Raw genomic sequence first — 27,014 nt, forward strand, 5'->3', positions numbered from 1 at the left:
CCTCTAACGCCTGGCCAAATTTCAGGTCAATTTGACCTGTCTAACTCGAGTTATGACCAAATGAACAGCATCGCTCATTTGGTCAGTTTAGTGCAGTGGCAGCCTGCTATCAATTCACTTTGGTCAATTGTTTCACCAAGTTTTGGTCAGTTTTTGGCCATGGTTCCTTAATGAAAATTGTGCTCTTTTATGTCTATTTTCATCTCCAATTGGTGATATATCAATTGGACTTGTAAAATTTGAGTTTTGGTCCTTCAAAGTGGGTTTGATCATGCTGCCAGCAGCATGACCATTGACCTACGAATTTGGTTTAATTTCCTACCATTCCCACACAACTTATTTGGTCATAATTGACCATTATCTCATTTCACAATAGGTTAAACATGCCATTTATGCATTTCTCCAAATTTTGGTTCATAAACCCTAGCATTGAAACCCTAATCTCACTAACTCTTGCATTTAACTACTTCTAATGATTTTAATGTTAATCATTTAACTAAGTAAGGTTTCTAAACTCATTCAATTGCATCATATTCATGCAAACCATACTCCTCTCAAGCTGCCCGAAATTTCAGTTTAATTCTTCCCCCATATTTGTTTCATTTAAATCAAGTTCTAAGCTCACTTAATTACCTAAACATGCATTTGAATGGATAAATAAAGAGTTTAGCATACTAACCTCAATTTAAATGCCAAGCCTTCAATTGTTCTCTTTCTTTCCTCTTTCTTTCTTGTGCTTAAGTTGAGATTAAAGGTTCTAGTGAGGTATTTAAGGAAGTTATGAAGGTTAAACAAAGAGAATTAAGCTTAAATGTAAGCTTGAAGGAAGAAATTTTCATGGAGGGAATTTGGGAATGATGGGGCGGCAAGATGGAAGGAAGAAGAGACTTTTCTAAATTTTTTTTTGTTTTATTTTCCTTAGTCTTATCCCTTTTTGAAGACCAAAATTCTCTAATTAATAAAATAATTTAATTAAACCTTTATGACATCATACATGATGTCATCCCTTTGACTTTTCCAACCACTTTCCTTTTCTTTTTTTCTATTTATTTTTTTTTCTATTAGTACTTTAATTTAATTCTCGATTCCGAAATTTTCTTTTCTCCGATTTTATTTGATAGTTAGGTCAGGAGTCAGCTCTCGGGGTCAATTGACCAAATTGCCCCTCGCCGGTTCATCCCGGTTTGCAAATAATTCCATATTTCTTTCGGCTCCCTGACCTAATTATTTGACTGACTTAACAGTTCTTTTTCGTGGTTTTCTCTTTTCCACTGTGTTCATAAGGGTCCTAAGGACCGCAGCGTCACTTTTTACGGTTCGAAATTTGAGTTTAAAACGACTTCAGCTGTTCTCGAGGAGGTCACTCATCGCTGTGACTCTCGGCTCGTTTAACCTCTTATGTTCTGTTTTTCTTATTTATAGTTAACTAATTAAACATTACTAATTATTTGTGTTTATGGCTTCTCAAGTTGTCTTAAGTGTGGTTCTAATCTCCTTAATTGTCCGGACAGACACCGGTCACCAGAATAGTGAAATATACCAGGCTATACCAATAGGGGTGTTACAAAAAAAGAAAAGAAAGGAAAAGAAAAGGGGTGCAACACGAGGACTTCCCAAGAGGTCACCCATCTTAGTACTGCTCTCGCCCAAGCACGTTTAAATTCGGAGTTCTGATGGGATCCGGTGCACTGGTGCTGGTATGATCGCACCCGCTATGCTTTTCGCCCACAATTTATTCATATTCATCCTATTCCTTCGGGAGGCCATATCTTTTCACCCGTTTGGTCTTTTTTCGTGATCTTTTTTTTTTTCATTTCGCGTAATTTTCTGTGATCTACATAGCTGAGCCATTGATTGCTGAAGGTAAAAGAAATTGTTGCGAGCAGTTCGAGTGAAAAAAAAAAAACAAAAAAAGAAAAGAAAAAGGGTGCAACACGAGGACTTCCCAAGAGGTCACCCATCTTAGTACTGTTCTCTCCCCAGCACGTTTAACTTCGGAGTTCTGATGGGATCCGGTGCACTAGTGCTGGTATGATCGCACCCGCTATGCTTTTCGCCCACAATTTATTCGAATTCTCCCCTCGCCCTCCCCGCCCCGACCTTGCCCTTCCCGAAACGCCGCGTGGGCCCCACGCCCCGCAACTTCTCGAACCGCCCGTAACTTTTTGCGATCTGGGAATAGACGAGCCATTGATTGCTGAAGGTAAAAGTTGTTGTTGCGAGGAGTTCGAGTGAAAAAAAGAAAAGAAAAGAAAAGAAAAGGGGTGAAACACGAGGACTTCCCAAGAGGTCACCCATCTTAGTACTGCTCTCGCCCAAGCACGCTTAACTTCGGAGTTCTGATGGGATCCGGTGCACTAGTGCTGCTGGTATGATCGCACCGGCTATGCTTTTCGCCCATAATTTATTCATATTCATCCTATTCCTTCGAGAGGCCATATTTTTTCACCCGTTTTGTCTTTTTTCGTGATATTTTCTTCCATTTCTCGTAATTTCCTGTGATCTACATAGCTGAGCCATTGATTGCTGAAGGTAAAAGAAATTGTTGCGAGCAGTTCGAGTGGAAAAAGAAAAAAAACAAAAAAAGAAAAGAAAAATGGTGCAACACGAGGACTTCCCAGGAGGTCACCAATCTTAGTACTGCTCTCGCCCAAGCACGTTTAACTTCGGAGTTCTGATTGAATCCGGTGCACTAGTGCTTGTATGATCGCACCCGCTATGCTTTTCGCCCACAATTTATTCACATTCTCGCCTCGTCCTCCCCGCCCCGACCTTGCCCTTCCCAAAACGCCACGTGGGCCCCACGCCCCGCAACTTCCCGAACCACCCGTAACTTTTTGCGATCTGGGAATAGACGAGCAATTGATTGCTGAAGGTAAAAGAAGTTGTTGCGAGGAGTTCGAGTGAAAAAAAGAAAAGAAAAGAAAAGAAAAGGGGTGCAACACGAGGACTTCCCAAGAGGTCACCCATCTTAGTACTGCTCTCGCCCAAGCACGTTTAACTTCGGAGTTCTGATGGGATCCGGTGCACTAGTGCTGGTATGATGGCACTCGCTATGCTTTTCGCCCACAATTTATTCATATTCATCCTATTCCTTACGGAGGCCATATCTTTTCACCCGTTTGGTCTTTTTTCGTGATCTCTTTTTTCATTTCGCGCAATTTTCTGTGATCCACATAGCTGAGCCATTGATTGCTGAAGGTAAAAGAAATTGTTGTGAGCAGTTCGAGTGAAAAAAAAAAAAAAAACAAAAAAAGAAAAGAAAAAGGGTGCAACACGAGGACTTCCCAAGAGGTCACCCATCTTAGTACTGCTCTAGCCCAAGCACATTTAACTTCGGAGTTCTGATGGGATCCGATGCACTAGTGCTGGTATGATCGCACCCGCTATGCTTTTCGCTCACAATTTATTCATATTCTCCCCTCGCCCTCCCCGCCCCGACCTTGCCCTTCCCGAAACGCCGCCTGGGCCCCATGCCCCGCAACTTCCCGAACCGCCAGTAACTTTTTGCGATCTGGGAATAGACGAGCCATTGATTGCTGAAGGTAAAAGAAGTTGTTGCGAGGAGTTCGAGTGAAAAAAAGAAAAGAAAAGAAAAGAAAAGAAAAGGGGTGCAACACGAGGACTTCCCAAGAGGTCACCCATCTTAGCATCGCTTCTCGCCCAAGCACGTTTAACTTCGGAGTTCTGATGGGATCCGGTGCACTAGTGCTGGTATGATCTCACCCGCTATGCTTTTCGCCCACAATTTATTCATATTCATCCTATTCCTTCGGGAGGCCATATCTTTTCACCCGTTTGGTCTTTTTTCGTGATCTTTTTTTTCATTTCGCGTAATTTTCTGTGATCTACATAGCTGAGCCATTGATTGCTGAATGTAAAAGAAATTGTTGCGAGCAGTTCGAGTGAAAAAAAAAAAAACAAAAAAAGAAAAGAAAAAGGGTGCAACACGAGGATTTCCCAAGAGGTCACCCATCTTAGTACTGCTCTCGCCAAAGCACGTTTAACTTCAGAGTTCTGATGGGATCCGGTGCACTAGTGCTGGTATGACCGCACCCGCTATGCTTTTCGCCCACAATTTATTCATATTCTCCCCTCGCCCTCCCAGCCCTGACCTTGCCCTTCCCGAAACGCCGCGTGGGCCCCACGCCCCGCAACTTCCCGAACCGCCCGTAACTTTTTCGATCTGGGAATAGACGAGGCATTGATTGCTGAAGGTAAAAGTTGTTGTTGCGAGGAGTTCGAGTGAAAAGAAGAAAAGAAAAGAAAAGAAAAGGGGTGCGACACGAGGACTTTCCAAGAGGTCACCCATCTTAGTACTACTCTCGCCCAAGCACGTTTAATTTCGGAGTTCTGATGGGATCCGGTGCACTAGTGCTGGTATGATCGCACCCGCTATGCTTTTCGCCCACAATTTATTCATATTCATCCTATTCCTTCGGGAGGCCATATCTTTTAACCCGTTTGGTCTTTTTTCATGATCTTTTTTTTGATTTCGCGTAATTTTCTGTGATCTACATAGCTGAGCCATTGATTGCTGAAGGTAAAAGAAATTGTTGCGAGCAGTTCGAGTGGAAAAAAAATAAAAATAAAAAAAGAAAAGAAAAAGGGTGCAACACGAGGACTTCCCAAGAGGCCACCCATCTTAGTACTGCTCTCGCCCAAGCACGTTTAACTTCGGAGTTCTGATGGGATCCGGTGCACTAGTGCTTGTATGATCGCACCCGCTATGCTTTTCGCCCACAATTTATTCACATTCTCCCCTCGCCCTCCCCACCCCGACCTTGCCCTTCCCAAAACGCCGCGTGGGCCCCACGCCCCGCAACTTCCCGAACCGCCCGTAACTTTTTGCGATCTGGGAATAGACGAGCAATTGATTGCTGAAGGTAAAAGAAGTTGTTGCGAGGAGTTCGAGTGAAAAAAAGAAAAGAAAAGAAAAGGGGTGCAACACGAGGAATTCCCAAGAGGTCACCCATCTTAGTACTGCTTTCGCCCAAGCACGTTTAACTTCGGAGTTCTGATGGGATCCGGTGCACTAGTGCTGGTATGATCGCACCCGCTATGCTTTTCGCCCACAATTTATTCATATTCATCCTATTCCTTCGGGAGGCCATATCTTTTCACCCGTTTGGTCTTTTTTCGTGATCTTTTTTTTCATTTCGCGTAATTTTCTGTGATCTACATAGCTGAGCCATTGATTGCTGAAGGTAAAAGAAATTGTTGCGAGCAGTTCGAGTTAAAAACAAAAAAAAACAAAAAAAGAAAAGAAAAAGGGTGCAACACGAGGACTTCCCAAGAGGTCACCCATCTTAGTACTGCTCTCGCCCAAACACGTTTAACTTCGGAGTTCTGATGGGATCCGGTACACTAGTGCTAGTATGATCGCACCCGCTATGCTTTTCGCCCACAATTTATTCATATTCTCCCCTCGCCCTCCCCGCCCCGACCTTGCCCTTCCCGAAATGCCGCGTGGACGCCGCGCCCCGCAACTTCCCGAACCGCCCGTAACTTTTTGCGATCTGGGAATAGACGAGCCATTGATTGCTGAAGGTAAAAGAAGTTGTTGCGAGGAGTTCGAGTGAAAAAAAGAAAAGAAAAGAAAAGGGGTGCAACACGAGGACTTCCCAAGAGGTCACCCATCTTAGTACTGCTCTCGCCCAAGCACGTTTAACTTCGGAGTTCTGATGGGATCCGGTGCACTAGTGCTGGTATGATCGCACCCGCTATGCTTTTCGCCCACAATTTATTCATATTCATCCTATTCCTTCGGGAGGCCATATCTTTTCACCCGTTTGGTCTTTTTTCGTGATCTTTTTTTTCATTTCGCGTAATTTTCTGTGATCTACATAGCTGAGCCATTGATTGCTGAAGGTAAAAGAAATTGTTGCGAGCAGTTCGAGTGAAAAAAAAAAAACAAAAAAAGAAAAGAAAAAGGGTGCAACACGAGGACTTCCCAAGAGGTCACCCATCTTAGTACTGCTCTCGCCCAAGCACGTTTAACTTCGGAGTTCTGATGGGATCCGGTGCACTAGTGCTGGTATGATCGCACCCGCTATGCTTTTCGCCCACAATTTATTCATATTCTCCCCTCGCCCTCCCCGCCCCGACCTTGCCCTTCCCGAAACGCCGCGTGGGCCCCACGCCCCGCAACTTCCCGAACCGCCCGTAACTTTTTGCGATCTGGGAATAGACGAGCCATTGATTGCTGAAGGTAAAAGAAGTTGTTGCGAGGAGTTCGAGTGAAAAAAAGAAAAGAAAAGAAAAGGGGTGCAACACGAGGACTTCCCAAGAGGTCACCCATCTTAGTACTGCTCTCGCCCAAGCATGTTTAACTTCAGAGTTCTGATGGGATCCGGTGCACTAGTGCTGGTATGATGGCACCCGCTATACTTTTCGCCCACAATTTATTCATATTCATCCTATTCCTTCGGGAGGCCATATCTTTTCACCCGTTTGGTCTTTTTTCGTGATCTTTTTTTTCATTTCGCGTAATTTTCTGTGATCTACATAGCTGAGCCATTGATTGCTGAAGGTAAAAGAAATTGTTGCGAGCAGTTCGAGTGGAAAAAAAAACAAAAAAAAAACAAAAAAAGAAAAGAAAAAGGGTGCAACACGAGGACTTCCCAAGAGGTCACCCATCTTAGTACTACTCTCGCCCATAATTAACTAAAGTCAGGAACCATAATTAACTCAAATATTAATAAAAAAAATTTAGTAAAATTTTTAGATATAAAATACAATTAAGTCAAAGGAGCCGATGCCCAAGCGATGGGTAACGCAGAGGGAAGTTGCGGTTCTCGCAACTAGGAGCCCTAGACCCGGGTAAAAATTCATAAAATAATTATTGGGACTCCAGAGAAGGGTCATTGAGGTTCCTATGGCATTAGAATGCCAAGAAAATATTTAGAAAAATTTTTCAATCGGTACAGACAATTTTGACCCGTTAAGCCAAACGGAGGGCATTTTGGTCATTTCGCCTTCAGAGGTGATTTTTGGCCGACTTGTCCAGTTAAGTAAATAATTAATATGACATAAAATATGAAGAAACATTACTAAAAATTAAATTGAAATTGAGTAGTGATGAAAAGAAAAGAAAAATAAAAACAAAAGCTCATTTATGAGATCTTGATGATGTCATTTAAAAGCTATAACCAATCACAATTAAATGACCAATTAACTAACTAATAAAAGAGACAAATTGAGACCAAAAAAAATCAAAAAGCCAGCAGCCATCTCCTTCCCCAAACCAGCCAAAACCCAAGCCATACCTAAACCTCCATTAACATCTTCAATCAAGCTTAAAAACCTCTCAAACCTCACCCCAAAACCCTAAGTTATCTTCACTAAAATTAATCTACACACCCTAAGGAAGCTCTAGGCAGCCACAAAGAGGAGAAATTCTAAGGAAAATACAAGTCCAAGAAGTGCCACTTAAAGGTTAGTGCACCTATCTACTTAAAACTCTTATTTCCCATGTTAGGGACTTGAAATCAACATGAATTTGTGAATTAAATGAACCAAATTTGTGTATATGCCTACCATGAATTTCGGCAGCCCTAAGGAAGGAACAATGATGGAGTGTTTTGATGGACTTAAAGTGGATTAGAGATCATGTTTGAAGCATGTATACATGTGGTTAGTGAATGAGTTAGTAATTAAGGTATGTTGTGAAAACTTATAATGGAAACTAGGGTTTTGAGAAGTGAAAATTTGACTTGGCTTAGGAAATTGTTAGAGAACATTTTAATGGTCAATTAGTGACTATTTTAGGTAAGTTGACCATAATTTGGACTGAAATATAGCATGGCAAAGTGAATGAGTATGCTGCCTAGTGAATGCAGCAGGGTGGCTGTGATTCCAGCCCACTTAGACAGCCATAACTTTGGCTGTGTAGGTCCAATTGGTGTTTGGCCAATTGGACATGAAACTAGACTTATAATGGCACAATTTTTCTGAAGAAACCATGCCCAAAAGACCAAAGCAAGTGGACCAAAAGTTGGCCCCAATCCGAATACCCTGCAACAGCACCTGCAGAAATGACCAAATGAACAGTAATTGTTCATTTTGCCATAACTCACTGTAGATTTGGTCAATTGACCTGAAATTTTTACAGCAACAAGGTAAGACCTAGAAAAACAACTTTTATGAAGAAACCTACCCCAAATTATGGCCAGAACCTATTCAAAAATGCAATCACAGTCACTGTTTATGGTACTGTAGATTTGGTAATTCTGCAGTTTTGGCAATCCGGCCAGCTGTGGTTTTTGGACCATATCTGGAGCTACAAAACTCCAAATGGAGTGATTCAAAAAACGAAATTCAACTAGACAAAATAAGGAACAACTTTCATGTTTACCATTCCCTCAAATTCCTACTGCAACAGGGCCCAATGGAACAGTAAATTTGGGTCACAAAAACTGAAAATTTTGCTCTCTTGGTTTTAAGTTTAGAAATGGCATGGGTGCTCAATTCCAACAAGTTTTAAATGTAAAATGTGGTACATTGGGAGTGTTAAAACCAATGTACCTATTTTCTATCCAAAAGTCAACATTTTTGTTGACCAATGAGGTGAATAGTGACACAAAAACTTGAAATTCAAAAATTGAAGAATTCAAAAGTATCAAATGCCCCAGTATACCTAACAAGATTGGTTTGGAATGCCAATAGGGTTCAGTTAGCAGTACTGCACATGGCATTATGCCATTCTGTGATTTTATGGCTTTTAGCCATTCTGACCTTGTATTGAGCTTTGGCCTTGTGTCTGATGTTATCACAGCTTGTTAGTCGCTGCTCACACACCGGGAGATGCATATGTGACCGATGGTGTGACGGCCCGAGGTACTTGATACCCAGTGCCAGTTTACCCGTTTATCCAGTCCAGTCATCTAGTGTAGGTTACTTGGGCAACCAAATGAATGAAAGTGGACAAAGTTAATGATGTACAAATTCAAAACGAATAAAACATATACATTCACTACATATTTGTTTTCTTACTATTTCTTTTATTTTATTATTGCACCACTAAGCATTATTGCTTAGCGCGTTGCTTTTGCCACGCGTAGGTTCTGGAGATACAGATCGTGAGCCCAGTAGACCGCAGACTGGGTGAGTCCATCCTACAGCTCTACACAGTGTCCGTGTCACCTCAACTTCTGTAGTGCATTGGTAGGACACTAGGTGTCATTTTGGTATTTTGTAACTAAATTTTCATTTTCTCATATGTAGTTGAACTTATGAAATGTATTTTGATGATCATGTAAATAATGAGAATTGTGTTTGGGAATGGAAAAGAGAATGTTTATTTGTGATTTATACTTGATTATCATATGTGATGGATGATTGAGAACTGAAATTGAAAATTGTTGAGAATGATTGAATATGAATATTGGAAGTGTTTTTCACAGGTTCCGAAGAACTGTTTTCTCCATTTTTAGCCGGCACTCTGCCGGATTTTCTTTAAAATTTTCGGAACCTCAAATAAATATTAATTTTGATAAATGGCTTAAATAAATTATATTTCATAAATTATATTCAAAAGCATGATATAAATTAATTAAGGTATATTAGAGTGTGCCGGTACACCGTGTAGCATTACTTACTCGGGTATACTGTACACGGGTAAGGGGTGTCACATTGCCCTTCCCGAAATGCCGCGTGGCCCCACGCCCCGTAACTTCCCGAACCGCCCGTAACTTTTTGCGATCTGGGCATAGACGAGCCACTGATTGCTGAAGGTAGAAGAAGTTATTGCGAGGAGTTCGAGTGAAAAAAAGAAAAGAAAAGAAAAGAAAAGAAAAGAAAAGGGGTGCAACACGAGGACTTCCCAAGAGGTCACCCATCTTAGTACTGCACTCTCCCAAGCACGTTTAACTTCGGAGTTCTGATGGGATCCGGTGCACTAGTGCTGGTATGATCGCACCCGCTATGCTTTTCGCCCACAATTTATTCATATTCATCCTATTCCTTCGGGAGGCCATATCTTTTCACCCGTTTGGTCTTTTTTCGTGATCTTTTTTTTCATTTCGCGTAATTTTCTGTGATCTACATAGCTGAGCCATTGATTGCTGAAGGTTAAAGAAATTGTTGCGAGCAGTTCGAGTGGGAAAAAAAAAAAAACAAAAAAAGAAAAGAAAAAGGATGCAACACGAGGACTTCCCAAGAGGTTACCCATCTTAGTACTGCTCTCGCCCAAGCACGTTTAACTTCGATGTTCTGATGGGATCCGGTGCACTAGTGCTGGTATGATCGCACCCGCTATGCTTTTCGCCCACAATTTATTCATATTCTCCCCTCGCCCTCCCCGCCCCGACCTTGCCCTTCCCGAAACGCCGCGTGGGCCCCACGCCCCGCAACTTCCCGAACCGCCCGTAACTTTTTGCGATCTGGGAATAGACGAGCCATTGATTGCTGAAGGTAAAAGAAGTTGTTGCGAGGAGTTCGAGTGAAAAAAAGAAAAGAAAAGAAAAGAAAAGAAAAGGGGTGCAACACGAGGACTTCCCAAGAGGTCACCCATCTTAGTACTGCTCTCGCCCAAGCACGTTTAACTTCGGAGTTCTGATGGGATCCGGTGCACTAGTGCTGGTATGATCGCACCCGCTATGCTTTTCGCCCACAATTTATTCATATTCATCCTATTCCTTCGGGAGGCCATATCTTTTCACCCGTTTGGTCTTTTTTCGTGATCTTTTTTTTCATTTCGCGTAATTTTCTGTGATCTACATAGCTGAGCCATTGATTGCTGAAGGTAAAAGAAATTGTTGCGAGCAGTTCGAGTGGGAAAAAAAAAACAAAAAAAAAACAAAAAAAGAAAAGAAAAAGGGTGCAACACGAGGACTTCCCAAGAGGTCACCCATCTTAGTACTGCTCTCGCCCAAGCACATTTAACTTCGGAGTTCTGATGAGATCCGGTGCACTAGTGCTGGTATGATCGCACCCGCTATGCTTTTCGCCCACAATTTATTCATATTCTCCCCTCGCCCTCCCCGCCCCGACCTTGCCCTTCCTGAAACGCTGCGTGAGCCCCATGCCGGCAACTTCCCGAACCGCCGTAACTTTTTGCTATCTGGGAATAGGCGAGCCATTGATTGCTGAAGGTAAAAGAAGTTGTTGCGAGGAGTTTGAGTGAAAAAAAAAAAGAAAAGAAAAGAAAAGGTGTGCAACACGAGACCCCGCCTCCACCTTGCCCTTCCCGAACGCTGCAGAGCCCATGCCCGCAACTTCCCGAACCGCCTGTAACTTTGCGATCCGGGAATAGACGAGCCATTGATTGCTGAAGGTAAAAGAAGTTGTTGCAAGGTGTTCGAGTGAAAAAAAAAAAAGAAGAAAAGAAAAGGGGTGCAACACGAGGACTTCCCAAGAGGTCACCCATCTTAGTACTGCTCTCGCCCAAGCACGTTTAACTTCGGAGTTCTGATGGGATCCGGTGCACTAGTGCTAGTATGATCGCACCCGCTATGCTTTTCGCCCACAATTTATTCATATTCTCCCCTCGCCCTCCCCGCCCTGACCTTGCCCTTCCCGAAACGCCGCGTGGGCCCCATGCCCCGCAACTTCCCGAACCGCCCCTAACTCTTTGCGATCTGGGAATAGACGAGCCATTGATTGCTGAAGGTAAAAGAAGTTGTTGCGAGGAGTTCGAGTGAAAAAGAGAAAAGAAAAGAAAAGAAAAGGGGTGCAACACGAGGACCCCGCCCCGACCTTGCCCTTCCCGAAACGCCGCGTGGGCCCATGCCCCGCAACTTCCCGAACCGCCCGTAACTTTTTGCGATCTGGGAATAGACGAGCCATTGATTGCTGAAGGTAAAAGAAGTTGTTGCGAGGAGTTCGAGTGAAAAAAAGAAAAGAAAAGAAAAGAAAAGGGGTGCAACACGAGGACTTCCCAAGAGGTCACCCATCTTAGTACTGCTCTCGCCCAAGCACGTTTAACTTCGGAGTTCTGATGGGATCCGGTGCACTAGTGCTGGTATGATCGCACCCGCTATGCTTTTCGCCCACAATTTATTCATATTCATCCTATTCCTTCGGGAGGCCATATCTTTTAACCCGTTTGGTCTTTTTTCATGATCTTTTTTTTGATTTCGCGTAATTTTCTGTGATCTACATAGCTGAGCCATTGATTGCTGAAGGTAAAAGAAATTGTTGCGAGCAGTTCGAGTGGAAAAAAAAAAAAGAAAAAAAAACGGAAGGGGGAGATCCCATTCAGGTTCCTGTTAACTTAAAAGAGATCGGAAGAGAGTTCTTATCCGGTCTCAATTCAAAATTTTAATAAATACCTAAAAGAGATCGGAGGAGGGTTCTTATCCGATCTCCAATCGTAATTTTAATAAATATCTAAAAGAGATCGGAAGAGAGTTCTTATCCGGTCTCAACTCAAAATTTTAATAAATAATCTAAAAGAGATCGGAGGAGAGTTCTTATCCGGTCCCAACTCAAAATTTTAAAGGAGAGCGGAGGAGGGTTCTTATCCGATCTCCAATCATAATTTTAATAAATAATCTAAAAGAGATCGGAGGAGAGTTCTTATCCGATCCTCACACCAAGTCTTAACCTGTACGTAAGATAACCCCAAAACCAAAAATGATTCGCGACGTCGATTCACTAAGGTTGTCTCATTTACTTATGTACCTGGGTGATCCGAATTTAGTGAAACATCAAAATTTCCTTTTGACAAAAGGATTAACATTCCCATTCAAGCCCTCCTAACTAATTTATAAAGAACGCAAAATTAAATCTACTTACCCTTATTAAGGGATGAGGTGGGGTGCCTAACACCTTCTCCACCCGTTTACGGACCCCGAACCTAGAATCTCTGTCTTGAAGTGGTTTCATTTTTTATTTAACTTCTCAAACGGTTTTCTTTAGTTTCCCTCAAAACTAAGGTGGCGACTCCTCACTCTTTTCCACTTCGGTGAGTGATCGTCCGGGCGACCGCAAAATCCCTTGCGACAGCTTGGCGACTCCACTGGGGACGACCGAACCCCGGTCCAGTGATCCAAAGGTAGATTTAATTTTGTCAGATCAAATTATAGTTAGATGGGCTCATTCGGTGATGTTTTATTATTGTTATTGCTGCTAACTATTTTGTTTGCTTCGCCTGTTCTATCTCCTACAGTGCTCTTCATTCAAAAAAAAGGAAAAAGGGAAAAATGGAAAAATAAAATCCCCCTGAATTGGGAAGAGGTAAAGGTGTCCCTTCACACACCGAGCACTCTCACGATGTCCTCACACACTTTGGTCCTAACCCGGGCTTTCTTACCCTTTTAGGAAAGTAGGAGGGGGTCATGTAGCGGTACCCGTGGGTTTTACCCCGTTAGTATCCGTGAAGGCTTCTGCTCAAATTGAAACTCGTTCTATTTACCGTGATACCCGTGGAATTTTCCCGACAATATCATGGGGGTAGAATGGGGCTCTACTGTTTACAGTAGGGGCGATTTGGGAACCTGTGGCTTTTAGAAAATTAGATCCTGAGCTAAACTATCACAATAGCTGAAAGCCTTAGTAAACTACCTTATGAGATAGAACTATCCAGATAGGTAGTGCTCACCCGGTATTAGGAGTCTCCCTACTATAGGACAAAAGGGGCATACTTACTCTTACCCTGCTCTGCTTTAATTTCCTTTTTGTTCATTTTTGTGAGAATAATCTTGAATTTTACTGAGACACCCACACATTTTCCTACTTTGATAAATGTGTTAGCAGTAAAATTCAAAGTTGCCCAAGTTTATCTTGCTAACGAGTTTTCCCGCAGGCATTACCAAACCAAGAGTCTGTAAAAGGATAGGCATCATTTTTATCATGGTATCCTCGAGTCAGTAGGCAGAAAAGGTTCAGAATGCTAAACTTTGGTCCGAATCAGCTCATAGGTCGGTACCCTCGTAAAATGATGTTTCCGAGGCACACGCTAGCTCAATACCTTCACTAGATCTGGACAAAATAGAGGTCAGAATGAACAACCTCGAGGGTCTGTCTAATAGATGGAGGTCGCTTCCCGATCAGGTCAAGGTACGATTTGAAGAGAAGTACGGAAGGATTGCCACCTTAATGCAAGTCAATGTCCAAATCCCGGCATTAAAGGCCATGTTGTTAGTTTGGAATCCTAAGTACGGGGTATTCTCTTTCAATGACATTGATACGGTTCCCACTATGGAAGAATATCAGGCATTACTACGGATTCCTTACTCATTACAGAACCGGATCTACCTACACCTCGAACATAGGCAGACCTGGAAACGATTAACACATTTGTTGGTCATTCCTTCGGAGGACGCGAAGTCAAAAGAAACAGTCAAAGGAAACACACATGGATGGTATTGGACATATCTCCAGAAGTGGCTAGACCAGTACCTCCAAGAGAAACAGTGGGATCAAGCTTCAGTAGTACTCGCCTTGGGAATCTACGGTCTGATTTTGTTCCCGGGACCATTAGGGATCATAACTTGCAGCGCGGTGGAAGTATTCGGGCGATAGAAAGGCAGGAGATCAATCTGATACCTGCGATTCTTGCGGAAACCTTGTTAACCCTAACCTACTGCAGACAACAGGGCAAAGGATCCATTAAGTGTTGTTCTCAATTGCTATACCTCTGGACTATCAGTCACATGTGTCCTGTGGAGACAAAGGGATTAACTTGGTACCTTGACCAGACTCCCATCGAGAGAATGATCCGGTTAATGTCGATCACGAAGAATGAGCAGCGATGGTGGGAGCGGATTACGAGTTTCAATAGCCATAATTCTTGTTGGAGGAAGGCGTGGGCGACGTGTCAACCTGTTTTGATCGGTACGGGAGGTAATCAATCGGTACCTCTAATCGGAGTAACTGGATACACAAGTTACACTCCGGCATTGGTAATGAGGCAGTTCGGCTCAACACAGTCTGTGATCAACATTGAAGAATACCACCGAGGTCACTTCTACCACGAGCTCAAGGAAGAGAAAGGGTTGAAACTGGCTCGCAAGTCTTGGGAAAACATCACTCTGGTTGAGAGATCGCCTAAAGGCCCAAGTGCCTCGGGCGATTATCTTAAATGGAGGGCTGACAGGGACCGAGAACACTCAACTGTGGAATTCAAAGACAGCAACCCGCTCCAAGAGGCCCTGTTAGAACAAACGGATGACCATCTGGATAACTCACTACGAAAGGCTAACGCCGAAAACTCACAACTGCAAGAACAAATAAAACAGTTGGAGGACCAACAGCAGAAACTTAAAAGAAAAGTGAGAAGGCTCAAGGAAGAGACAAGGGCCGAAAGGATGGGGTTCGAAGAGCAAGAGGTACAGTGGGAAAAGGAAAGAGACTCTCTCCAAGCTGAGGTAAAAGAAGCGAAAGTGCAGAATAGTAAGCTTCAGGAGAAGATGGAATACCAAAAGGTACTCGTTGAAGAATATAAGCAAGAAAACAAAAAGAAGAAGCTCGAATTGAAAGGACAGGCACAACTCATCAGCGATATCTTGAAAGAGTGTGCTAAGGAAAGAAAGGAAAAGGAAAAACAAACTGCTCTCTACCAAGAGTTGAAAGAGAATGTTGACCAGCTGGAGAGAATAATAGCACAGGGAAAACAAGAATTATTACCTGAATCCAAGTACGCTCTGAAAGCATTCGACCCTGCCAAGCAAGAAGAGAGGTTATATGAGTATCTCAAAAGATGTCATCTTATTATAAAGAACCTTCCAGAGCCTAGGCCGATGTAAAGAATATGGTGTACAAATTATTCAGTTAATGAAATGATTTTTGGATCATTGTTTAGCAAATTTGTGAATGAATAGTATGACTCCCGTAGGAACTCCCTCGCTAGGGTTGTGCGAAAAATTGAATGCGCTATATGGACAGGTATCATAAACGCGCATTCAATCCAGTCATTCGCAGTTAGACTATCGAACGATGCCATGATAAAGTTGATGCGATTATCCTTTTACAGATTTCAATCTGGCTCTCAAATGCCACTGTATCCTTCGTCCAGACCAGGACTTTTAGTTTTTTGCAAAATTCAAATTCATTTAAAATTTTCTTTTTTACCCCTCACAGGAAATCAATATTGATTCAAACAAGGCGAGTCTGACCAAGCACACGGTTCAACCTAAGCGAGTGTACTTAACAAGATCTCGAACAAGGAAGATAATGGAAAATCAGGAACAAGTACAGAACCTACAGGGGCAGGTCTCCGAGTTGAAAGATCAGCTTTCTGAAATTATGAGACTAATGAAGGAAATGTCTCAGAATAAGCCTGCTTCAGAGCCTAGCCCACCATTACCTCCTCCGCCTCCTACGACAAATGATCCTCATCAAGCTTCAACTTCTTTTACCTTTCAGTCTCCCATCCCGGACCCGACAATCACTGTCAATCCGGTTACCACAAATAATGACCTACCTTACTCTCATTACCCAACCATTCCAAACACCGACCCTTACCCTTCAAATTCAATCCCTCCAATTCACTTCACCCCTCATCTCCCAACTGGGGGAATATCCCAGGCAGTGGGAGGGGAAAATAAGTCAAAAGAAAGCGAGCTATGCGCTCTAGAGGAAAGATTGAGAGCAATTGAAGGGCTGAATATGTATGGCTCTGTGGATGTGGCATCACTTAGATTGGTTCCCGATGTGGTGGTACCTCCTAAATTCAAGGTCCCCGATTTTGACAAGTATACTGGGAATTCGGACCCACGAATTCATTTAGCCACCTATATTGCTAAGATGTCTTCTATGACAGATGATGACAGATTGTTAATCCACTTCTTCCACGAGAGCCTCTCTGGAGCAACCCTGAGGTGGTGTGTTCAGTTAGATAGGAGCAGACTACGCTCCTGGAAGGATTTAGCCGAGGCCTTTTGAAGTACAAATTTAATCTGCGATGTGGCCCCACAAGGAGGGATCTTGAGAATCAGTGCGAAAGACCGGAAAGCTTCAAGGAGTATGCCCAAAGATGGAGAGAAAAGGCGGCGAAGTCCACCCTCCTGGATCGACAATGAGTCAGGTTGCTCTCTATTTATTGAGACTTTGAAGGCTCCCTACTTCAACTTGATGATTGGGAACACTTCCAACAGTTTCTCTGACATCATCCAGACGGGTGAGAGAATTGAAGCCAACTTAAGAATGGGGCAGTGCAGAGTCGGTGAGAACCCTGCAAAGAAAACTGCCAATTTTGGCAAGAAAAAGGAGAGTGACGTGCATTCCATCACTCGGCAGAATAATTACTCCCAGTTTCCCCAAAATAACTACCGGCCATATCCTCCCTCTCATGGCCAAACCATCGCAAACATTCCACCTCCTCTCCCAAATTATCCACAACCACGCCCACAATATGCCCCACCTACAAATTTCCAACCAAGACCACCTCCTCCTCCCGTTCAACCAAGACCACCACAAAACAACCCAAGACCTCCAAGGAACCCTGATCCACCTCTTCCCCTCCCTCTCAGTGAAATATACCGATACCTTGTCGGTATAAACCAAATTGTACCAGTCCCCTTGGACCCAATCCAGCCGCCATATCCCAGGTGGTATGATGCCACTGCCCGTTGTGAGTATCATGGAGGAGCACAAGGGCACTCAACCGACAATTGCGGGGCACTCAGAGGGAGAGTGCACGCTTTAATCCGAAACGGGTGGTTGAAGGTCGAGGGAAATGGTTCCCTCCCCAATGTTACCTCAAACCCACTGCCTAACCATAATGCGGGCAGTGGTGTAAATATGATAGAGTCTAAGGGAGAAGGATCAACACCAGAAGTGGATAAGCTGGTTCCTTACTTTAAGGAGACTTTTGCTGTAGCAATGAGGGAAGGCTACCTTTGCCCTCAGGCTGCGGGATTCGAAGAGAGTACGGGGTGTCCTTACCATGGAGGGGCAGCTGACCATGAGCTGCAAGATTGTGAGGGGTTCAGGCAAGAGGTCCGGAACTTATTGTCTCTCAAGGTTCTGAGATGTCAGACAAAGTCAAAGACGGAAGGGGGAGTGAACACCACTAGGTTCAGCCAAACTACTTCTACCTCCAAGCCCAGAATCACCTTCTCACCCCCAGTAGTCTCACCGCCAGTAACGGTTATCCAAACTCCGCCTCAGCTCCCCGTCACCAATACTCATGCTGTCCCATGGAATTATAATTTCCAAGTTTTCACTCAGGGAGCGTCAAGCAGTACATCCACTCCCAGTCTCGCCTCACCTCCGGCACCACCAAAACCATGTTTCGCTCCTCACGAGCATTTCAGAATGACTTATGCTGGACCTACTAGCAACATTACTCCCCGAACTAGTCCTTAGCCCGTTATCACCACAAAGTCCTCCTCCCCTGAGCAAGAAGTCGAGTTTATAACTCGAAGTGGGAGGTGTTATGGGAACGAAGAAAGAGAAAAGAAGAAAGGGAAAGTAAAAATGGGAGAGTCATCAAGAAATACAGAAGAGGAGGTTGAGAAAGCAGGGGAAGTAGACCCCGCTGAACATAAGGAAGAGGAAGAACTGCTGCTCCAAATAATGAAACAGAGCGAGTATGATGTGGTGGAGCAGTTGAGAAAAACACCCGCCCGGATTTCACTGTTATCACTTATCTTGAGCTCGGAAGTCCACCGACAAGCCTTACAGAGAATCCTGGATCAAGCCTTTGTAAACCCCGACATTACTCCGGGGCAGTTTGAGAAGATAGTAGAACAAATCCAAGCATCCAGCTTTGTAGCCTTTTCTGAAGAGGAGGTAGACCCCGCAGGCTTAGGGCACAATAAAGCTCTACATGTAACTGTGAAGTGTAAGGGTTGTATAGTGGCCAAGGTCCTCATCGATAATGGATCAGCCCTCAATGTACTGCCTAGCGCTACCTTAGCCAGGCTACCGGTCGACCAATTATATATACGTCAGAGTGTTATGGTAGTAAGAGCCTTTGACGGTACCAGGAGAGAGGTGCTGGGAGACATTGACTTGCCAATCCAAGTCGGTGCATGTACTTTCAACGTCACGTTCCAGGTGATGAATATTGAGCCGGCTTACACTATGCTGTTGGGAAGGCCGTGGATCCATTCTGCGAATGCTGTTCCTTCGACTTTGCACCAGAAGATTAAATACATTAAGGACGGCAAAATCATCACTGTAAGGGGCGAAGAAGCCATACTGGTTACCAAGCCGCAATCACTTCCTTATGTGGAAGTGGCTGAGGAATCGTTGGGGAGTTCTTTCCAGGCCCTTGAACTGCAAGATACCGGGAAGGAGGGAGCTATGGCTATGGTGGCCAAAGTGATGTCGAGAAACGGGTATCAAGAGGGGAAAGGCTTGGGCACCGCACTGCAAGGAATCGTGGAACCCATACCGGCTATTCAGAAGATAGGCCGTTGTGGTTTGGGATATGAGGAGGATGCCCTCGTGGATGGGCGGTTCTGGATGAGGAAAATACTTCGGGATCAGAGGTTTGACCAGGAGATGGGAAAGATGAAGGTAGTCCCGAGAATCACCGAAGTCTTCACCAAGACGGTCATTGAAAATCCGGCAGAGGTAGAAGAATCACCCGATGAACCATCCATCGATGTCATCCAACTGGATTCCTTGTATGAGGCCCTAGTCTCCCCAATGGCTGAGGGGCAAGAGCTGAACAACTGGACGACAGAAGACGTCCCTGTACTCAATTTCGAGTAAAGTACCTCTGGTTATCTACACTTGATCATTCTGTCCATGGTGACAAGTGTAATACTATAAATGGACCTTTTCTTATGGCATTAATATTAATGAATTGATAGCGCATTTTAAATCCAATACTCTCTTTCTTTCTTTTTTTTAATTCCATCCTTATAACACGTTCTATTCTTTATTCATTCAGGACTATTCACCAATTAACACCTAATAATCCAATAGACTCAGAAATCCCTCTGGTTAATTTTGAAATCCCCATAACTGCCATTACTTCGAGTGATTCTGAGGAAGACCTTACACAAGAAGACAGTGAAAAGGATGAACCCTCCCTCGTGCCTTGTGGGGACGAAACGCACACAATAAACTTGGGCACGGAGGAAGTAAAAAGGGAACTTAAGGTAGTGGAGAGTGGAGAATTGGGAGATACGATCAGTCTGCTTAAAGAATTCCTCGACGTGTTTTCCTGGAGCTACGATGATATGGTGGGTTTGGACCCTCAGATAGTAACGCACAAAATTCCCTTAGTTCCGGGAACGATTCCGGTGAAGCAGAAACTAAGGAGAATGAATCCCGACACACTGCTCAAGGTTTGGGATGAAGTCAAGAAACAGTATGATGCTGGGTTCCTGGAAGTGGTCAAATATCCCCAATGGATAGCTAATGTGGTCCCGGTAATGAAGAAGGACGGGAGAGTTCGGGTGTGTGTTGACTACAGGGATCTTAATAAAGCAAGCTTGAAAGACGACTTCCCTCTCCCTCACATTGATGTGTTAGTTGATAATGCTGCAGGATTGGGCAGGTGTTCATGTATTGATGGGGCATCAGGGTACAATCAGATCCCAATGGACGAGGAAGACAAGGATAAAACTGCTTTCATCACTCAATGGGGAGTATTTTGCTATCGGGTCATGCCCTTCGGGCTGAAGAATGCCGGGGCTACTTACCAGCGCGCGATGGTCACATTATTCCACGATATGATGCATAAAGAAGTGGAGGTATACGTGGATGATATGATCATCAAATCCAGGAGAGAAGAGAGCCACGTTCTGGTGATGAGGAGGGTATTCGAAAGGCTCAAGAAATACCAGTTGAAATTGAACCCTGCTAAATGCATATTCGGAGCTAGATCGGGAAAGTTGTTGGGATTCATAGTAAGCGAGAAAGGGATAGAAGTGGATCTAGACAAAGTTCGAGCTATTCAAGAAATGCCATCCCCAAAAACAGAAAGGGAGGTGCGCAGTTTTTTGGGAAAGTTGAATTACATTTCGAGATTTATTTCTAATCTCACTGCCAAAGCTGAGCCTATTTTTAGATTACTCCGGAAGAACAACTCTACTCAATGGGATTCAGTTTGTCAAGAGGCTTTCGAGACAATCAAGCAGTATCTGTCAAACCCACCAGTATTGATTCCACCTGTGGCAGGGAGGCCTCTTATCCTGTATATGGCAGTCCAGCAGAACTCAATGGGATGTGTTTTGGGACAACATGATGATACCGGCCGAAAGGAGAGGGCTATTTATTACCTGAGCAAGAAGTTCAATGATTGTGAGTCAAGGTACTCTTGCTTAGAAAAGACTTGCTGCGCGTTAGCCTGGACAGCAAATCGCCTCAAGCACTACATGTTGAATCACAAGACATGGCTCATCTGCAGGATGGATCCTATCAGATATGTATTCGAGAGCCCATTCGTGCCAGGAAGGATAGCCAAGTGGCAGGTTATACTCTCCCAATATGATATAGTCTACATGACCCGGAAAGCGGTGAAAGGTAGCGTGATCGCTGACCTCCTAGCAGAAAATCCTATTCAGGATTATGAAGCTCTGGATTTTGAGTTCCCTGATGAGCACATTAATGAAGTAGAAGAAGGACCAGCTGATGTATGGGAAATGTATTTTGACGGAGCTGTCAATTTATCCGGAAATGGAATCGGGGCAGTATTGATATCCCCGGACAGAAAACACTTCCCGATAGCTGTCAAGTTGAGGTTTGACTGTACCAACAATATCGCAGAGTATGAAGCTTGTGTGATGGGTCTACAAGCTGCTATTGAAATGAAAATCAGAAAGTTGGAAGTGTATGGAGACTCAGCTCTGATAATTTATCAAGTCAAAGGAGAATGGCAAACCAAAGATCCGAAGCTGATCCCATACCAGAAGTACTTACTGGAGTTGATTGAAAAATTCGAAGAGATCTCTTTCACCCATCTTAGCAGAGACAAGAATCAATTTGCTGATGCCTTAGCTACTCTAGCTGTTATGGCTCAAATTGAAGAAGGGCAGACAACTCAAGCGTTGAAGATTAAAGCAAGGGATGAACCGGCTTACTGCTTCATGATCGAGGAGGAACCCGATGGAAAGCCTTGGTATCATGATATCCTGGTCTACTGTAGAACCAGGGAATTCCCCTCAGGGGCAAGCAAAAATGAAAAGAAGATGATTCGGAGATTAGCATTGGGATACTTCCCCAGCGGAGAAGTCCTATACAAGAGAGGGTCCAATGGTGAACTGTTGAGATATGTGGAGGCAAAGGAAGCAAATAAAATCCTTTTTGAGACTCATGAGGGAAGTTGTGCAACCCATGCCAACGGGCATATGATGGCTAAGCAAATCATGCGGCGGGGGTATTTTTGGACCACAATGGAAAAGGATTGCATCGAGTATTTCCGGAAGTGCCATAAGTGTCAGATCTATGCCGATCCAATAAATGTGCCACCTCACAAGTTGTTCAACCTCGTCTCACCATGGCCTTTCGCAATGTGGGGCATTGATGTGATTGGTCCCATCAATCCCAAGGCATCCAATGGACACAGATTTATCCTAGTGGCCATCGACTACTTCTCCAAATGGGTCGAAGCAACGTCGTATGCTCACATCACGCAGAACACGTTTCTTAAATTCTTCAAAAGCAATATCATCTGCCGGCATGGTCTCCCGAATGAAATTGTCACTGATAATGCTAAGAACTTGAATGGTCCGAAGATTCAGGAATTATGTGATCAATATAAAATCCGGCATCTCAATTCCTCCCCATACCGTCCCCAGATGAATGGAGCGGTGGAAGCCGCAAACAAAAACCTCAAGAGGATAATTCGGAAAATGACGGTCACATATATGGATTGGCATGATATGCTCCCCTACGCTCTTCACGCATACCGGACTTCCGTGAGGACCTCAACCGGGGCAACTCCATACTCACTGGTCTACGGGATGGAAGCAGTATTACCTATTGAAGTTGAAATTCCTTCCCTAAGGGTTCTGAAGGAATCAGGGATTGATGAATCAGAATGGATCCAGTCAAGGTTGGATCAGTTAAACCTGCTGGATGAGAAAAGATTAACAGCAGCATGTCATGGGCAATTATACCAGAGGAGAATGGCTAGGGCATTTGATAAAGGTATCCGCCCACGCGAATTCCAACCCGGGGACCTAGTTCTGAAGAAAGTGCTGCCGAACCAAAACGATCCCCGGGGCAAATGGTCACCAACCTACGAGGGACCCTATGTGGTTAAAAAGGCATTTTCTGGAGGAGCTTTGATCTTGACCCACATGTACGGTGAAGAATTCCTGAGACCTGTGAATACCGACACTGTCAAGAGATACTATGCATAAAGTGAGTGAAGGATGAAAACCCGAAAGGGAGTCTCAAAAAAAAAAAAAAAAAAAAAAACTTGGGGTGAAAACCCGAAAGGGCGTCCCAAGAACCAAAGTGGAGAAATAAGGAAGGGGGTATGAAACCGAGGATGGAGAAGAAACCGTCACGGCAGGGGACTTCAGAGAACTTGAAATAATGGCAGTTAAAAGACTTCAAAACCAACTATAAGGAATATGTGAGATCTATCCTTGTACCCTTCCTTTTCCTTTGAAAGTCTATCCCTATTTTTCCTAAAGCCATAATAAAATTATACTTTATTCCTTCTGCTTTCGTTTTCCTATTTACTCACTTTTTAATACTATCCTTTCTCTTTGTTTAATGCGCTATTGATTAGTTAAAATTTTTGCCATAAGATTTGAATTCGAAAATTGAAAACCTCACGTACTTTACTATGAGATTTGCAGGGAATGGCCTTCGAAAAAAAAAAAAAAAAAAAAAAAAAAAAAAAAAAGGAGTGAAAACCCGAAAGGGCGCTTCTGGTCGAATTGACGAAAAGAAAGTAAAAACCCGCAAGGGCGCTTTCCGTAAAAATAGGAGAAAGTCGGGAACAGAAAAGGGGCATCCGAAGGAATGGGATCATGGGTCAAGTCTTTCAACTCCTTTTCCGTTAATCATCGGCCTTCGGTATCTTGTTAAGTACACTTCATCGGGGAGGAACTTCATGTGACAGGGTTAGACTTGCCTTGTAAGTTGATTTTAATTTCTTGCAATTTATATTTCTGTTATCAACCTCTGGTTCCTTGATCTAAGTTGATTTTCCTGCAATTTAAATTTCCTGTTATCAACCTCTGGTTCCTTGATCTAAGTTGATTTTAATGCAATTTAAATTTTCTGTTATCAACCTCTGGTTCCTTGATCTAAGTTGATTTTAATTTCCTGCAATTTAAATTTCCTGTTATCAACCTCTGGTTCCTTGATCTAAGTTGATTTTAATTTCCTGCAATTTAAATTTCCTGTTATCAACCTCTGGTTCCTTGATCTAAGTTGATTTTAATGCAATTTACATTTCTGCTATCAACCTCTGGTTCCTTGATCTAAGTTGATTTTAATTTCTTGCAATTTAAATTTATGTTATCAACCTCTGGTTCCTCGATCCAAGTTGGTTTTAATTTTCTAGTATTCTAACTTCCGTTGCCAATTTCTAGGTCATTAATTTAGGTACACCTAATCGTCCAAAATATGAGTCTGAATCTTTACATAATTCCTACACGGAAATTTTTTCCTTTGATAGAAATTATGTAAAGAGGGGCAGCTGTCGACACCATATTTTGGCCGATCCCTAAAATCAATAAGACTTTGAAACCGATCCCCGGTGCTCAGTTTCCTTTGGATAGCTAATCACATTTCCGATCCCTCTTTGATAGGCAGTCACAATTCCGATCTCTCCTCACAAAGAATTAAATCAAATTGTTAAGTTCTCGCATCAGTTAAAGCTTTACTAGTCTATCGCTCATCGATCTTTCAAACCCATTGTCGAAACTCAGGACCCGTCAAGTATATTCCTAATAAACGAAATGAACTGGCACTAGATCTTTTCTTACCATTTTTATTGCCGATCTCCCTTTCGAAAGTTTAAGAGCTAAGGTTTTGGTTCGATTTAATGAGGATTCCGATCTTAAGTGTTCAAGTTAAATTTTCAATTTTAATCAAGTCCCATTCAGCATTTCTTCCCCACCGATCTCATGCTTATTGTGCTTTCCGATCTCTTCTACTTAGATTAATAATTGCATTTAGTTCTTGTTTCGCTATACAATCAAATACTTAGGCAATTCAGAGATTTTCCAATCACATCCATTCATTGAACAAAAGAGACATTCCATTTCATTTCATTTTTTGTACAAGCTATTCAGCTGGAGGATCACCCCCAGCCTGATTTACATTTTGCTCACTCTCTCTCTCACCCTTGGCTTCCTCCTCACTGTCCTCATCGTCGCCCTCAGGAGCCAGGTCGGCCATCCAAGAGAAGTCTTCTTCTGGGTAACGCTTCTGGAGTTCGGCCAAGAGATCCTTGTGAGCATTCACATAGGCTCCGGCTGTTCCCGTCACTATTTCTTCATCTTTCTCCTTAAGCTCCTCATCCTTCGCCTTGAGCTCCTCTATAAGTTGAGCGACCTGAGCGGCTTCGTTGGCGTGAAGCGCCTGGACTTCCCCAAGAGCACGATCCCTTTCAGCCAAAATATGATTCTGTTCGGCCAGCCTGTCTTCATGGAACTTCGCCCGTCCCTCGACTTGAGATATATAATCCTGAGCGGATGAGAGTTGGGATCGAAGGGAAGCCACTTCCTGATTTTTCTTCCCGATCTCCTTACCCAGACGCTGAATCTTTTCCCGAACCATGGTCTGATTTACCAGACACTCCACGTTCAGGCTCATGGATCGAGTTAAGATATCATCGAGACCATTCCGGGATAGCCTGTCCCGATCCTCCTGAAAGAAGATGGTAGACCCCAAGACTTTGGCAAAATCAGGGTTCTCCCTAACAGTCCGGTTATTCTTCAGGGAGTCGATCAGTATTTGAGCGCCACGAGAAGAGGTCCTCCCAGAAGCTTGAATAGGCCCCCTTTCTGTGCTTGGAACAATTGGAAGAGGTGGAGGCTGCTCTTCCGTTCTAGGAGGAGATCGGACAGCTTCTACGGTCGGCGGACCCGAAGGTTGAGGCGGGTCTCTTTGTGTCTCCCCAGGTTCATGACTGGGTGTTCGAAGCATTTCCGAACGCTTTATCTCCTTTACTTTCCGGGAGATCTCTCTTTCTTTCTTCCGCTTCCTAGAACCCTCACCACCCGCCATACCTGCACAGAGAAGAGGTTAGTGAGATCGCTAAGGTCCTGAGAACTGAGATATAGAAAATACCAATGCCGAGGTCAGAGAGCGGAAGTTCGCGGTCTTGGCCGGTGAGCAGTTGAATAGTCCAATGGTGTAGCTCGGCAGTCACCGCATCCAAACAAGAATACTTTTGAGTGGCGGCCTGACTCTTCAGATCCATCACTATTAAGCTATCCTCCTCGTTCAGGGTAATGCGTTTCGGAAGCAAGGGCCCCTGGTACCACCAGCTACAGGGGAAGTCCTCAAAGCAGCTCGGATCTTTGCTCCTCACGATGAAGAAACGGTTCTTCCAATTCTTAAGGGATGAGGGCAGATCGGAAAAGAGCCCGCAATGAGGCTTCGCCTGAAAGAACCAGTGTTCGTCATCCTTTCAGCGAGTTAGTCTGTGCAGCTCGGCGAACACCTTAGCCGTAGGTCTGATTCCCTTAGCTCGGCATAGACCTCGGAAGGCTACCAAGATCCGCCACGAGTTAGGGTGAATTTGAGCAATGCACGCTCGGTGGAGTTTTAGGACCTCCTTATAGAAGTCATCTAGAGGGAACCGAAGACCGGCCTTTAACTGTTCCTCGTACACCATAACCATGTCATTCTCTTCAAAGGAGTGATCGATACGAAGATCGCCGTGGCACTTGATTAGCTCGTACGAATCAGGCCGAATGTTGTATTCTTGGCTAAACGATTGTAGATTGGATTCTCGAAGGACCGACGGTAGCTCGTCTATAGGGAGAGTCTCCCTCCCTGAGACAGGTGCACGCCTTGATGGTATGACCCGCCCCCGAGCTCGAACGGAGGCCCTAGGAGGTTCAGGTTGCGTGCTTGGCCCGACCACCTCTTCTTCATCGGACGACCACGAGAACTGAATGGAAGGAGGGCTCGTCGCTCTCTGACCTTCGGTGCCGCTCATTTTCAAAAGAAATAAAGAAATTAAACTAAAAGAG

The 27,014-nt window shown here is 43.8% G+C and overlaps 20 non-coding genes and 1 pseudogene across 20 annotated transcripts; all 21 read right to left on the bottom strand.

The window, feature by feature from the left end:
* Positions 1-1,592: 1,592 nt before the first annotated feature.
* On the bottom strand, positions 1,593-1,711 carry LOC131174856 (5S ribosomal RNA). Its single transcript, XR_009145081.1, has one exon. It is a non-coding gene; the product is annotated as a 5S ribosomal RNA (ribosomal RNA).
* A 213-nt stretch (positions 1,712-1,924) lies between these two features.
* LOC131174866 (5S ribosomal RNA) lies at positions 1,925-2,043 on the bottom strand. Its single transcript, XR_009145091.1, has one exon. It is a non-coding gene; the product is annotated as a 5S ribosomal RNA (ribosomal RNA).
* A 218-nt stretch (positions 2,044-2,261) lies between these two features.
* Positions 2,262-2,383, bottom strand: LOC131174899 (5S ribosomal RNA). The gene has a single exon (XR_009145124.1). It is a non-coding gene; the product is annotated as a 5S ribosomal RNA (ribosomal RNA).
* A 213-nt stretch (positions 2,384-2,596) lies between these two features.
* On the bottom strand, positions 2,597-2,715 carry LOC131174953 (5S ribosomal RNA; annotated as a pseudogene).
* A 218-nt stretch (positions 2,716-2,933) lies between these two features.
* Positions 2,934-3,052, bottom strand: LOC131174857 (5S ribosomal RNA). The gene has a single exon (XR_009145082.1). It is a non-coding gene; the product is annotated as a 5S ribosomal RNA (ribosomal RNA).
* A 214-nt stretch (positions 3,053-3,266) lies between these two features.
* On the bottom strand, positions 3,267-3,385 carry LOC131174867 (5S ribosomal RNA). The gene has a single exon (XR_009145092.1). It is a non-coding gene; the product is annotated as a 5S ribosomal RNA (ribosomal RNA).
* A 223-nt stretch (positions 3,386-3,608) lies between these two features.
* On the bottom strand, positions 3,609-3,728 carry LOC131174950 (5S ribosomal RNA). The gene has a single exon (XR_009145175.1). It is a non-coding gene; the product is annotated as a 5S ribosomal RNA (ribosomal RNA).
* Positions 3,729-3,939: 211 nt separating this feature from the next.
* LOC131174873 (5S ribosomal RNA) lies at positions 3,940-4,058 on the bottom strand. The gene has a single exon (XR_009145098.1). It is a non-coding gene; the product is annotated as a 5S ribosomal RNA (ribosomal RNA).
* Positions 4,059-4,275: 217 nt separating this feature from the next.
* LOC131174847 (5S ribosomal RNA) lies at positions 4,276-4,394 on the bottom strand. Its single transcript, XR_009145072.1, has one exon. It is a non-coding gene; the product is annotated as a 5S ribosomal RNA (ribosomal RNA).
* Positions 4,395-4,607: 213 nt separating this feature from the next.
* Positions 4,608-4,726, bottom strand: LOC131174861 (5S ribosomal RNA). Its single transcript, XR_009145086.1, has one exon. It is a non-coding gene; the product is annotated as a 5S ribosomal RNA (ribosomal RNA).
* Positions 4,727-4,939: 213 nt separating this feature from the next.
* LOC131174839 (5S ribosomal RNA) lies at positions 4,940-5,058 on the bottom strand. Its single transcript, XR_009145064.1, has one exon. It is a non-coding gene; the product is annotated as a 5S ribosomal RNA (ribosomal RNA).
* A 213-nt stretch (positions 5,059-5,271) lies between these two features.
* Positions 5,272-5,390, bottom strand: LOC131174859 (5S ribosomal RNA). The gene has a single exon (XR_009145084.1). It is a non-coding gene; the product is annotated as a 5S ribosomal RNA (ribosomal RNA).
* Positions 5,391-5,603: 213 nt separating this feature from the next.
* LOC131174943 (5S ribosomal RNA) lies at positions 5,604-5,722 on the bottom strand. Its single transcript, XR_009145168.1, has one exon. It is a non-coding gene; the product is annotated as a 5S ribosomal RNA (ribosomal RNA).
* A 210-nt stretch (positions 5,723-5,932) lies between these two features.
* LOC131174982 (5S ribosomal RNA) lies at positions 5,933-6,051 on the bottom strand. Its single transcript, XR_009145178.1, has one exon. It is a non-coding gene; the product is annotated as a 5S ribosomal RNA (ribosomal RNA).
* A 213-nt stretch (positions 6,052-6,264) lies between these two features.
* LOC131174874 (5S ribosomal RNA) lies at positions 6,265-6,383 on the bottom strand. Its single transcript, XR_009145099.1, has one exon. It is a non-coding gene; the product is annotated as a 5S ribosomal RNA (ribosomal RNA).
* Positions 6,384-9,802: 3,419 nt separating this feature from the next.
* LOC131174858 (5S ribosomal RNA) lies at positions 9,803-9,921 on the bottom strand. The gene has a single exon (XR_009145083.1). It is a non-coding gene; the product is annotated as a 5S ribosomal RNA (ribosomal RNA).
* Positions 9,922-10,134: 213 nt separating this feature from the next.
* LOC131174881 (5S ribosomal RNA) lies at positions 10,135-10,253 on the bottom strand. The gene has a single exon (XR_009145106.1). It is a non-coding gene; the product is annotated as a 5S ribosomal RNA (ribosomal RNA).
* Positions 10,254-10,476: 223 nt separating this feature from the next.
* Positions 10,477-10,595, bottom strand: LOC131175026 (5S ribosomal RNA). Its single transcript, XR_009145185.1, has one exon. It is a non-coding gene; the product is annotated as a 5S ribosomal RNA (ribosomal RNA).
* Positions 10,596-10,816: 221 nt separating this feature from the next.
* On the bottom strand, positions 10,817-10,935 carry LOC131174837 (5S ribosomal RNA). The gene has a single exon (XR_009145062.1). It is a non-coding gene; the product is annotated as a 5S ribosomal RNA (ribosomal RNA).
* Positions 10,936-11,331: 396 nt separating this feature from the next.
* Positions 11,332-11,450, bottom strand: LOC131174835 (5S ribosomal RNA). The gene has a single exon (XR_009145060.1). It is a non-coding gene; the product is annotated as a 5S ribosomal RNA (ribosomal RNA).
* A 407-nt stretch (positions 11,451-11,857) lies between these two features.
* LOC131175111 (5S ribosomal RNA) lies at positions 11,858-11,976 on the bottom strand. The gene has a single exon (XR_009145272.1). It is a non-coding gene; the product is annotated as a 5S ribosomal RNA (ribosomal RNA).
* Positions 11,977-27,014: the final 15,038 nt, after the last annotated feature.

Source organism: Hevea brasiliensis, chromosome 16, assembly GCF_030052815.1.
Source record: "Hevea brasiliensis isolate MT/VB/25A 57/8 chromosome 16, ASM3005281v1, whole genome shotgun sequence".
Lineage (NCBI taxonomy): Eukaryota > Viridiplantae > Streptophyta > Magnoliopsida > Malpighiales > Euphorbiaceae > Hevea > Hevea brasiliensis.